Source organism: Rutilus rutilus, assembly GCF_951802725.1.
Source record: "Rutilus rutilus genome assembly, chromosome: 9".
Classification (NCBI taxonomy): Eukaryota; Metazoa; Chordata; class Actinopteri; order Cypriniformes; family Leuciscidae; genus Rutilus; species Rutilus rutilus.
The window spans coordinates 14034234-14047155 of record NC_140223.1 but is presented as its reverse complement, the minus strand read 5'-3'; the positions used below and the strand labels follow the sequence as shown (position 1 = coordinate 14047155).

Here is a 12922-nt window from a genome sequence, read left to right as displayed (position 1 = left end):
GTGAAAGTCCAGTTGTGGTGTCTGGAATTCAGCTGAGCTTTTTTTTGCATGTGTTTCTCATTTCTTTCACAGTCTATCATCTGGAATCTCTTTTCATTTGTCAGTGAAATATAGCTGGGCGGTGTTGGTCACAGCCTGTTAGTGTGCATGAGGATGAGACGGAGGAGGATATGGACAACTGGATTACATTTACAATGCCAGTGACTGCCCAAAGCGTTTTACACACTGCTTAGCATGAGTAATAAGCATTTTGGGGAAACTATGTAAATCTCGAGTCATCTGCCTCTGGGGTGGACAGATAGTGTGCTGTAGAAAGATTAGAGATGGGGCGGCTTTGCTATTCCTTTTAAACCATTTTGTAGGTAACGTGCAATAGATTGAATTTAAAAAAGACAGCTTTTTCCAAACAATAATGAATCTTCTGGATAGCTGAAGCTGAATTCCTCTATATTTCTGTTTCAGCAGTTGGAACGTCTTAGATTAATGATTGGTTTCATGCAAGCATTTGTTGTTAGCTTAGCTGGTTTTTACAGCTGCATTTTCACTCTGCTCACCATCTTGTGTCTGAATTCAGAGGCCCGTTTTGTAGTGCATAAAAAAAAAAAAAAAAAACTGCCATGAAATTTGTGAGCGGTGCCACACTAGCTGCTTTTCCATGTGTAAGCACAGGATTGCGCAACAGGATGTTGGATTTCAGTGCATGGGAACATATTGTTCCAGAGGCCCAAAGAGTCCCAAGAATTTCCAAAGAAGTTCTCTAGTCAAACCTGCACACTGTGCATTTCCGTGGAACATTGTTTTGTAAGGACCGAATCAAATTTGATAATTAGAGCAAACTGCAGATTTAAGAAGAAATTCCAAGGAAGTAAAATGCTGTAATAGGAAGAGAGGTGGAGAATTTACTGGTAAGAATAGTTAAACACATCCGGAGCTGTAGATTCCAGATCACGTTGCAATTTGGTGTCTTTAGATGTGTTTGAAAACCACTCTGGCCAGCTTCTTAATGAGCACTCTTGAACCTGACTAGATTATTTCATAGGTTAGTTTGTCGATTGTTTTGCCAAGTTTGTGCAAAAGTCATGTTTTATAAGCAAACATCTCACTCAGGGTCTAAAAAAACTTCACTTCAATGTTGTAAACAGCCCAGCAGTGAATCACTACTATTGTGTAATGTTTGACTATACGGGTACATTGCCTTGAGAAACATGATCTGACTCATTCTCCATAAACAGGTTCTCCTCCATGTCATGATAGCAACCTAACACAGCTTCAGTAAATACATCATAGGATTAATGAAATGCAATAGCATATTTTACACTGGACCAATGTAAACAACTCATCAGGTACCAAAATAATATATGTCATAGTTTAGTCTTTGACAAGATATAGGTTTTCATTGCATGAATATTCATGACTCTGCATGAGAACAAGTCACAAAATTTCTATAAATAAAAAAAAAACGTTTCAAGCAGTTTAAATGAGAGTCAAATTAACCTGAACACAAAAGGAGGGTTAAATCTCAAATATCGAAATGTATTAATATTATCAAGAAAATGTGGAAGCTTGTTTCCGCCACAGAATACAAAATGAAAAAGGTAACTGCGACTTTTTATCCCACTATTCTGACTTTTTATCTCAGAATTGTGAAATAAAGTCGCAATTGCATGTTATAAAGTCAGAATTGTGATATAAAGTCAGCGTTTTTTTCCTTAGAATTGGACTTTATAACTCGCAATTGCAAATTTATGTCTCACAATTCTGAGAAAAAATTATTGCGAGATGTAAACTTGCAATTGTGAGATAAAAAGTCACAATTATCTTTTAAAAGGTTTTATTCTGTGGTGGAAACAAGCTTCCATAAGAAAAGGCTCAACAATATGCAAAATTATGAACATGACGTAGGCTGAATAGTAAAACTGATTTATAAATGTTGGTTTCTAAATGTCTCTTGAATTTTGATGGTTTCCCAAACAGCCAATAATTCACCACATTTAAAGCATGTTTATCTTCACTGCAAGTTTTACCCTGTATAGTTTCGGTTTTTGAGGACGAGGGCATGTCAACTATAATCTTGCCATGTCTGTCCAATTGGACTTTGGTTTCTCCCAAGTGGCAGATGAAATTTGTTCTGGTTTGACGCCAGAAACAAAAGTTAAGGGAAGAGTCTCCTATTTTTTTTTAAATCAGAAAGGGTATTTATTTCATCTTAATGGTTACACTTTATTTTTATGATCCACTTTAGACATTCTACTAACTATAAGTAACTTTGCAACTACACGTCAACTATAGCACTCATTTATTTGCAACTAGATTTCAACTAACTCTCATTAAAGTATTAGTAGGTTAGTAGAATAAGTTGACCTGTACTTGCAAAGTTATAGTCAGTAGAATGTATGTTACCTATATCAAAATAAAGTGGTGGCAGATATTAAGCAAGACAACTAAGTAGTTGACATGCAGATTCCTAGTTGCTTATAGTTAATAGAATGTCTAAAGTGGGTCATTGAAATAAAGTGTTACCGCCAACAATGTGCATATGGTTTTGTTTCGGAATTCTTTATTTAGCTTCCTTTGTTTTCTGTTTTGGTTTGGTTTGGTTTTTATGATGTTTTTATATGATCACACCCGATTGTTCAGCGTCGTCATGGATACAGTACTGATTCTGACTATCCGGTTTCTCAGCATTCCTCTGTGATCCAGTTTAGTGCTCTATACACTTCTGTCACACTGCAGACTGAAGAAAAACAAACCACATAAGTGCATTACCTTCTTTCTTTTAGCATTCAGAGGAATGTTTTCAAACATTTTTGCAGTCTCAGTATCGGCTGAGACAGCAAAAAGTGAATGAAAACAAGATAACTGTGGGACACAAGAGAGCATCATAATTTAATTCAAAGTTCAAAGTCCCAGACTATATAAAAAAAATAATTATATATATATATATTTTTTTTTATATATATATATATTTTTTTATTTTTTGTATATATATTACATTATATACATTATATATATATATATATATATATATATATATAATGATAAAAAAACCCCATTAAACGTAAAAATCTAAACATAAAACGAACACTGCGAGGACAGTAAACAGGTAGATGTTTCGAAATGTTCTCTGTGTATTGGTTCTGAGTTGTAAAGTCTAAATCAGTCAGCATGCCCTGAACATGCCAAACCACAATGACACACAGTCACATGAGGCGAATGAGGAAGCACAGGCCGCAGTTAGTCACACTTCATCTGTGCTTCACTTAATGCCTTTATGTCTTCTCATCTACGGCACACACTAGCATTTAAGACGCTTTTTGCAATGTGCTTTCTTTTTTTTCTTGCTCATTTATTAGCATCTTTATTAAACCCATCGACGATTGTGCAAATTCACTTCAGCCTGCGGTCAATCAAATATTTGAGGAAATGTTTTCTCAGTAATGTGACAGCACACATGACAATGGGATCTTCAGCCAATGTTGGACTTTTTATTTTATTTTTTGCTTTATAAGGCTGCGGTGGTGAAAGGTTGTACAAATATTTGCAAAGTCATATACTTTTTGAGGCAATATCAATGTGACATGCTTAGTTATGAATGATAAAAATACATAATACATATATTAATATGTACTTAATACATAATATATAATATATATGTATATATTTTTTTTTTTTACCCAAAATTAAAATTCTGCCATTATTTACTCACTTTTCATACAATTCATATTTTTCAAATATAAAAATCATGCATCTTTGGCCATAGTTGCCACATCTGTCAAGCTTCAGATAGACAGATAGACAGACGGACAGACAGACAGACAGACAGACAGACAGACAGATAGATAGATAACATAACACATAACACTACCTGTATAACATAATGTGACGTAACGTAATGTCGCATAGCATATGATTTGTACACTATTCCAAGTCTTCTGAAGCAACGTTTTGGTTTGTTTCTTACACAAAGTTACTTCATAAGACTTGGAATATAGCTTAAAAGTTGTATGGACCACTGTTATGGAAGTTTTATGACCTCTTTGAAGCTTTACATCTACAAGCATAAATGACAATGGCTTTGTTAACCTCACAATTTACAAATAAACAGTTCATTGGGGAGGATGACTGGTGGAGGGTTAAATGTCACGACACAACTCACAAACTGTCTATTATATAACCTTGCCCTCGTTTTAAACCAGTTGCTCATTGTTGTGCATTATTTGTATATTTTCCATAGCAACCCTTTTCACTTAAATACTGGCTTGTATGTTTGCATTTCCTCCATGTCCAAAGCATATTACCACATTAATTTGTCCTGATTACTCAATACATTGAAATAACGTGTAATATCTTACTTTAATAATTTATGCTCTTCGCCACTGCTGTCGTTTGACCCATTTTTTTTTTATCTACAGATTAATCTGTCTATTGACGCAAGAATGAATAAGTGGTTTACGCCGGTAAATGGGAGTGTTATTGTATTGCAGTTAAAGTTCACTGTCTTGTCTGATTCACTATTATTGAACTGCAGTCATGATGTTAGAGCGTATGTTGAGCACATGCGTATGTTAGAAGGTGGTCAAATCTGGCAATGGCCGGTTGTAAGTTTTAAAACGGGAAGTGAGAGCAGTTATCATTGTAGGCCTCACAAAACATTTCTAAAAGCAACTTTCTCCTGAATCAGCGTCAAAACAGCTGACCTTGATGTGGCTCTACCACTTTGAATTCGTGTCAGCAATAAAACTATTTTTAAAATATAAGGATATGGGGAACTGTATTACTCAACTATGACTAATATTTAACGACAATATGAAACAAACAACAGCTTATAAGATCTTAAATTCAGGCACGTATCCTCCTTCATGGAAAAAATGTGAATACCCACAGTAGACTAAAAGGGAGAGCTTGATATAAAACTAGTGATATTTTTGACGCTTTGGTGGAAATTTTACTGTACCTCCCACATAAGAATGGAAACAATGGTGCTACTACGTTACTTGTGATATCTTTTTTTATTAAGACACTTTTACAAGAAAGGGTTCTATATAGAACCCTAAAAGGTTCCATCAAGCGCATCATACATAACTTTATGGATTTAGTTTTAATTAAGTTTTTAATTCAAATTCATGTGATGACTTAACTCGTAAACATATTATCACTAGAACAATTTAAATAACCCATTAAACATGAAAGTATGCAACCATTTTAGACATTTCTCCTTATAAAAAAAGCTTTTTGCCATACGAGGTTCTTTAAAACGGAGTCAAGAACCCTAGGGTTCTATTTAACTCCTCACTCAACCTTTTTTTTTTTTCTAGGAGTGTAGCAAAATAAGCATTTTAATTCACTGATGACCTTTGTACTTTAAATATCAAAAATACTGCCAAGCTATCTTAAAATAGCTTAATAAAACAGGAAACGTATTTGCGTAGAGCTTGTTATATATATATAAAAAAAACTACCCTGCTGTACAGATCTAATTTTAATTTTGCACGCACAATAATATGTAGAAAACAGAGAGGAAAGACACAGTCAAAGATCACCTGAAAGAACATCGTAATATATGATCATCTGAAGGTGGACTTTATACTAAGCCATGAAGTTGACTCACTTTATTGTATCAAGGTCTCACTGTTCGAAGGCATGTCTTGGATTATTAAAGATCCCAATGATTGTGGTGTTTAAAGGGACAGTACATCCAACATTTAAATTCTGCCATTTACTTACTGTCATCCAGAGGTGTAAAGAGAACCTGAAAAACATACTTTAGTTAAAATACAGATACCTTACAGCAAAAATGATTGGAATCACCAATTCCAATAAGGCTTGAGTTAAAGTCTTAGAGTATCTGATTTAATTAGTAAGTATTTTACTTGTGCTGAATGTAGGCTCAAAGATGCACTTGTCCTCAACAGCTAAAGGCCGGGACACAACAAGCCGACAGTCGGCCGTCTTAGGTTTTTTGGCTCTAGTCGACGCCATCAGGGTTTATTGGGCCGATTCAGCATGTTGAATCGGCATCAGGTCGTCGGTGAGAGAGAGAACTCTGATTGGCTGAATGAGTCAGTGCACGAGAAAGCAAAAGTGATGAAAGCGCATTCAATGCACAAATATTTTCATAATAACATGAGACGAGTGGAATGAATAAAGTGATCAGTGTGATTAATATTCAAAGCGCTGATTTGTTTACAGTTTGCATATTTATAGTCCTAGTTTTGGTTTCCCTTTTTGAATGATGAAAATAGACTATTGATACCTGCTGATATAGACAGATATTTACTTACATGCAGGCGCAGAACGCACGCACATGCTGTTGACAGTCGCCTTTAGTCCTTTCGGTGTGTTCAACTGCAGCTTTTTGGTAGAGACACAGCCGACAAGAGGCGACAACACAGTCAGCTTTTGTCACCGCAAGTTTTTTTTTTTTTACATCGGCTTGGTGTGTCCCGGGCTTAACCCAGACAGTAACATAGTGTCGGCCCACGTCTGGTATGTGTGGAATCCACGTGTACCAGATGTGGGCCGGATCTGGGCCGACACTATGTTGCTGTCTGGGAAGAGTGCCAGTGAAAAAACAAGAAACAGTTGATTTGTAAGGAGAGTAATCACATGTTTATTTTCTAAAGTGGAAATGAAAAACTGAACACCTCAAAATGACAATAAATCAAGGTCGACAAAACAGCCTCTTAAACGTCTACAAACACTCAAGTCTCAGTTAAGCTCAAAAAGGGCATAAGTAAACCAATATCCTTCAAAAAGGTCTCTTCAATATGACGGATAAATAAAATAATATTAAGTGAAATCAACTAGTCAATGCCAATTTGCACTGGATGTGCTGGTCTCTGCCTCATCACTGGCTGCAGTCATGGCCTCATTTCATATACGAAACATCTGCGATTCAGCAACTAATGCACTCAGACTCACAAAGTAGCCCTATTGACCATAAGTTTGGTTGAGCAAGGGCAAAACACACAAGAGATAGAACCTTCAATGCCCTATAGATGGCGATATCACTTCTTCTGTAGCAGAAATAAACTGCTGCAGAAAAAGTTAGGTGCCATGCAAAATGTAACGAGTAATTACATTCCTCATCACAAACGTGCATATACTTATTCAAAAATGTAGATGTTACGGCCGACTCGTGACCGCAACAATATAGGAAAATCAAAACAATAGATATATATGATGAATGAGGTTTATTAGATAATTCTAGGGGTTTCACAAAGCGCAATAATAAACTTTATGCCATTTGAATGAATCGAAAAGCAGACAGACGCTAGATCCCACTATAGCGAGGAAACAAGAGGCCAGCCGTGGATGATGTCACTTCCCCGTACGCCGCCCTTCATGCACGGAACCGATACGCTTATATCTCCACCTCCTAATTTTAATCAGGCGTTCCTCATCTCCGCTGCGACCTACAATCCAACACTGTAAAAAAAATTCCTGTAGAATTTACAGGAATTTACTGGCAAAAAAGTTGCCAATAAAGTCCTGTAAAAATGTTGGTAATTGCTGTAAAATTGATTACAGTATAATACTGTAAAGCAATTTACAGTTAATTGTTGTATATGAAATACAGTAATTTGTAGTATTTTTTACAGTAACATTAAATTAAACTTGTATTTTACTTTACCGCAATTCTTTGCAATTTCACTAAAGTACAGTATTTACCTGGCAATAAAGTTGCCAATAAAATCCTGTAAATATATTTTACAGCAATTTTTTGTAATTTCAGTAAAGTACAGTATTTACCTGGCAATAAAGTTGCCAATAAAATCCTGTAAATACCCCCAAAATTCAAGAAGATGCTGGAATAGTTTAACATTTAAAAAGCTGAAAAGAATCATTTTAACAGTAAACTGTACTCTATTATTTACCATTATATTGATGTAAATGCATTCAAATAAACATTTAAAAAATCAAAACACAAAGTCAAAGCTGTTGTAGAAAAATATTTATTAAAATAATAAGCAAATTACTGCAAGACTGGTAACAACAATTTTACTTTTTCAAGTACAGAAAATCTTTTCAAAATCAGTCACAAAATAACTACAAATAACTTGTAAGACTTAAAAGCAAGATTCTGGGTTCAATAAAAGTTAAAGGGATACTTCACAGTTTTTTCATATTAAACTATGTTATTCCCTTAACTAAGACGAGTTGATACATACCTCTCTCGTCTCAGTGCGTGCACTCAATCGCTCTGGCGTGCGACGACACTTTGATAGCACTTAGCTTAGACCAGTTCATTCATTAGGGACCAAACAGAGATGAAGTTAGAAGCGACCAAACACCTCCACGTTTTCCCTATTTAAATACAGTTACACAACCAAGTATGGTGACACAAAATAAAACGTGGCGCTTTTCTAAGCGGGTAAAAAGGATAACTATAATGTATGGCGGAATAGCACTTGAAGTTGGAAGCACTTCGACTCGGCGCAGTAAAAAGTCGGTGAAGTATCCCTTTAAAGTGACAGTTCATCCAAAAATGAAAATTCTGTCATCATTCTGTTTACTCACCCTCAATTTGTTCCAAACCTGTATGAGTTTCTTTCTTCTGTTGAACACAAAAGATGATATTTTAAAGAATTTTGGTAACCAGACAATTGAAAGTAAATGGCTACCATCAACTGTTTGATTACCAACATTCTTCAAAATATCTTCTTTTGAGTTCAGCAGAAGAAAGAATCTCATACAGGTTTGGAACAACATGGGGGTGAGTAAATGATGACGGAATTTCCATTTTTGGGTGAACTAACCCTTTAAGCTCAGTCAACAGAATGGCATTATGGTTAACTCACATCTCCTGTTAAAACTCACATTTCTCCTTTTTTATTTTTTGTATAAATGTTTGTGATAAACAACGCAAATGCTGGTGATTGACAACATTCCCTCTAAAACATTTAAAACATCTCCTCCTGTAGTTTTTTTGTTTATATACATTTGACAACTTACAGTACATGCTTAACCACTCAAAGTCCGTTAGCCTTTTGAGAAGAGTAGACACATGAGGATTGACTGTGTTGTTCCTCTTCTCTGAGGTCTTTCCACTTTTTTTGACTGTCTTGGTACCAGTGGATGGGTTGATTCCAACAAAACATCTGCACAAAAATCAGTCAGAAAAACACAAGCAGAAGCTTTAGGATCATGTGCAGACTAATGAAAATATACCACTTTACAATAAGCATTCGCTGCACTACTAATGTATTATAAAGGGTTAGTTCACCCCAAAATTACATTTCTGTAATTAATTACTCATTAATCTGTCATTAATTAACTACTGACCTTCATTCATTTTCAGGAACACACATTAAGATGTTTTTGATGAAATCAGAGAGGTTTCTGAACCACACATAGACCACAACGTCATTACAACTTTCAAGGCCCAGAAAGGTAGTAAAAACATCATTAAAATAGTCCATGTAACTCCAGTGGATCAACCTTAATGTTATGAAGTGATGAGAATACTTTTTGTTCTAACGTAAAACCTGGAAGCGCCGCACTGTGTTTACTACATTAACAGCGTCAGAGACTGACACAGAAGAGAAGAGATTGTTGAATAAAGTCGTTATTTTGGGGTTTTTTTGGCACAAAAAGTATTATCGTGGCTTCATAACATTAAGGTTGATCCACTGTAGTCACATGGTCTATTTTAACAATGTCTTAACTGCCTTTCTGGACCTTGAAAGTTGCAATGATTTTGCTGCCTATGTGTGGTTCAGAAACCTCTCGGATTTCATCAAAAATATCTTAATTTGTGTTCCGAAAATGAACAGTCAGTAGTTAATTAATGACAGAAATTAAATTTTTGGGTGAACTACTCCTTTAACATATACACATTTATCTTTTAAGTAAACTGTTACCTTTGAACAAATTCAAGTGTGCAGGATGCCTCGTGCTGGTACACCAGATTAAAGTTGTAGTAAGTTGCAAACTAAGCAGCAAATCCAGCCATAAAATTGGGGTGTGGATTCATAACCACTTGACCCTCAATACTCAGCATCCACTGGGTTGCAGTGAGAATTTCACCTAAAAATATTAAATATAAGAAACACTTTATAAAATGCTAAAATACAACAGGCAAAATGTATTAAGTAATTTAAAGATTTTGGAACATACATTACCTAAGACAATCAGTCTCGGAGAGTCTGGAAGTGTAGAACTTTTTTCCACATCAGCTGCTGTTGCTGACATCTAAAAGAAGAAAAAAAGAAAAGGAAAAAAATGTAAATGACAATGACAATGTAATTAAATGCAGTATATGAGAATCTTGAGATGTACAGGGCTAACACACGTTGTAGCAGGTTTGCAAAAACTGCTTCATTTAGAAGCTCATGTGGACTGTTTTTGTGTGTTCTTGAGATATGAGATGCAAATGTGGATTTTACACTAAATGTCCTCTCACAACTCTTAAAGGGGCATTTTATTTCCCTGCCCTCATCAATAAATGCCTAATTAAGTCATTCAGAGTTGTACATGTGAAATGACAATATCCAATCTGGCAAATCAGTGTTGTGTCTATTTGGTCAAAGCTGGCACCTTTACGAGACTTCTGATAACCTGTATGGTCTCTATAGATGAGACTTAAAAGCTGCAAATTTTGTAAATGCACAGGAACAGTCAGGTACACCACAGGTAAAACAGCAGTGTGGAACATTACTGCTTTCATATGCTTAGTAAAACCTACAATGGTATTGCTCTCATGTTGACACAATTTACAGCGATACATTTCTCATTTAGATTTAGGTTCAAGTTATATTAATAAAACGATAACTATGGGAACTTTGAACAGAAAATAAAATGAACTTTCAAATCTTTTGCCAGTCATTTTGAATTTAGTTATGACGCAGGGATTTGTTAAACACTGGTTTTGTCTCAACAGCACTTAAGTAATTATGTCTTGTCTAACTGCAAATGCTCTAAAAAATACTCTATCGAGAGCAAAGGCGAATAAAACTGTAACAAACTGCAGCATTCGTCCAGAACATTTACGATGGTTTTACCTAACAGTTCAGCTTCGTCTCACCACTGTTAGGCGTCGCGATTCTACACCCCCGTATGCCTCGCCTGAAACAAGAAATTTAAAATTAAAGACACATTCCTTTACTAAATAAACGTAACGTTTCGGGGGGGAAAATATTGGAATCAAACACTTTTACATCCCACTTACATTCCTATATCATTGGTCGCAGCAAATTGCTTTGCGTTAAATTTAGTTATGACGCAGGCCTTTGTTAAACACTGGTTTTACATGCTCTCAATAAGAAATCAAAACGGGTGAAATAAATGAGAAAATAGCAGCATCCAACGATGTTAATATCATATATAGCCTATTCTAATGTTTTTCGTCAAGAAAGCTAAAGCACATGCGTATAGTTTTGTCTCACCAACACTTCAGTGGATTTGTCTTGTCTGCCAAACTGCAAATGCTTAATGCTCTAAAAATACTCTCTCGAGAGCAAATGAAAATAAAACGGTAACAAAATGCAGCATTCGTCCATAACATTTACGATGGTTTTACCTTGTAACCGTTCAGCTTCGTCTCACCACTGTTATGGCGCGCCCCGTCGCGATTCTATGCCTCGCCTGAAACAAGAAATTTAAAATTAAAGACACATTCCTTTACTAAATAAACGTAACGTTTCGGGGGAAAAAAGTATTGGAATCAAACACTTTTACATCCCACTAAATGTCCTGATAACACGCAGTTGTTAACAAGTCGATAAAATTAATTGCATCTGACATGCCTATGTTATGAATTCTGTTTAAAATATGAATAGCTTAAACAACATTAAGTAATACATTCGATTGTAATATTTATGGACGTAAATTTAAGTTAACTTACCAAAAATTGAGTAAATAGTGCCTTTTATCTTCAACTCTTCTTGCCCTGCTCCAGTCCACCAGTTTTCAAACCTGTATTCTGCCCGCGCAATCCCATAATGCCACATCACAGTAAATTGTTGTAAAACCTATGAACTACAGTGAAAACACCTCTTACCTGTAAATCAATTTACAGTTGACAGGGAAATATACTGTTAACAACTGTAATACTCTTTTTGACCCATAATGCATTGCGAATTACAGTAATAACTTGTAAAATGATAAAACAATAAATTTCTGTAGAATTTTGCTGTAGAATCTACAGCAATTTGTTACAGTGAAGAGATACAAAGAAAAGAAAACACACACACACCCATAACATAGAGAATAAAAGTTGCTAATATCTTTGACACTCGGTAAAACTACAAAGTAGCCAAAAAAGATACTTAAGAACAGCAACTAATTACATTTACTCAAATACTTTACCCCACTGCTCTCATGTTATCACAACTAGCAAACAATGAAAGTCAAAACAATACAAAACACCATTGGACCGCATTGACTTTCATTGTGGGGGCAAAACAAAAAAGTTCATAAGAACCGTCATAAATGTTTGGAACGAAATGAGGGTGAGTAAATGATGTCAGCGTGTCCATTTCAATGCCCTGTTTATTGTATTTCTACTAGGCCCACTCAGTTTGCCAGTTCTAATTGAATTCTTGCTTTAATGTCAGTGTGGCCTTACTGAATAGGTTTGTTTTCAGTGGTATCTTTCATCTTCGTATTGTTTCGTCATGCCATCAGAATGCTCTTGTGAATCAAACGTTGTGGCATTTTAATAAAAAATAAGTAAACACATTATAAATACACCTGCGCAATCTTAGCACGTCGGGTCAGAGTGTTTGTTCCTGTGGAAACGGGTGTCAAATTCATAGCTGTGTTGTGCTGAGCTCTTGACCCACCCACGTCACGGTCTCTCCACTCGCAGTGGTGTGAAGATCACACTGCACACAAAGCGCTGACCACAGCATCCTGCGCCCATTGTTGTGTGCTGGATGCAAAGTGTGTGAGCCGCACGGAGGAGGGACTGCAGCGTCTC

General features: G+C 35.7%; 1 long non-coding RNA gene across 2 annotated transcripts; it reads right to left on the bottom strand.

Moving 5' to 3' along the window:
- Positions 1–8673: 8673 nt before the first annotated feature.
- On the bottom strand, positions 8674–12151 carry LOC311297666. 2 transcript variants are annotated; one of them, XR_014628861.1, is made up of 4 exons: positions 11522–12151; positions 10125–10194; positions 9864–10029; positions 8674–9101 (listed from the first exon to the last, which is right to left on the bottom strand). It is a non-coding gene; the product is annotated as an uncharacterized lncRNA (long non-coding RNA). The 2 variants fall into 2 exon arrangements; XR_014628862.1 differs by lacking the exon at positions 11522–12151 and adding an exon at positions 11004–11058.
- Between the last annotated feature and the right edge of the window lie 771 nt (positions 12152–12922).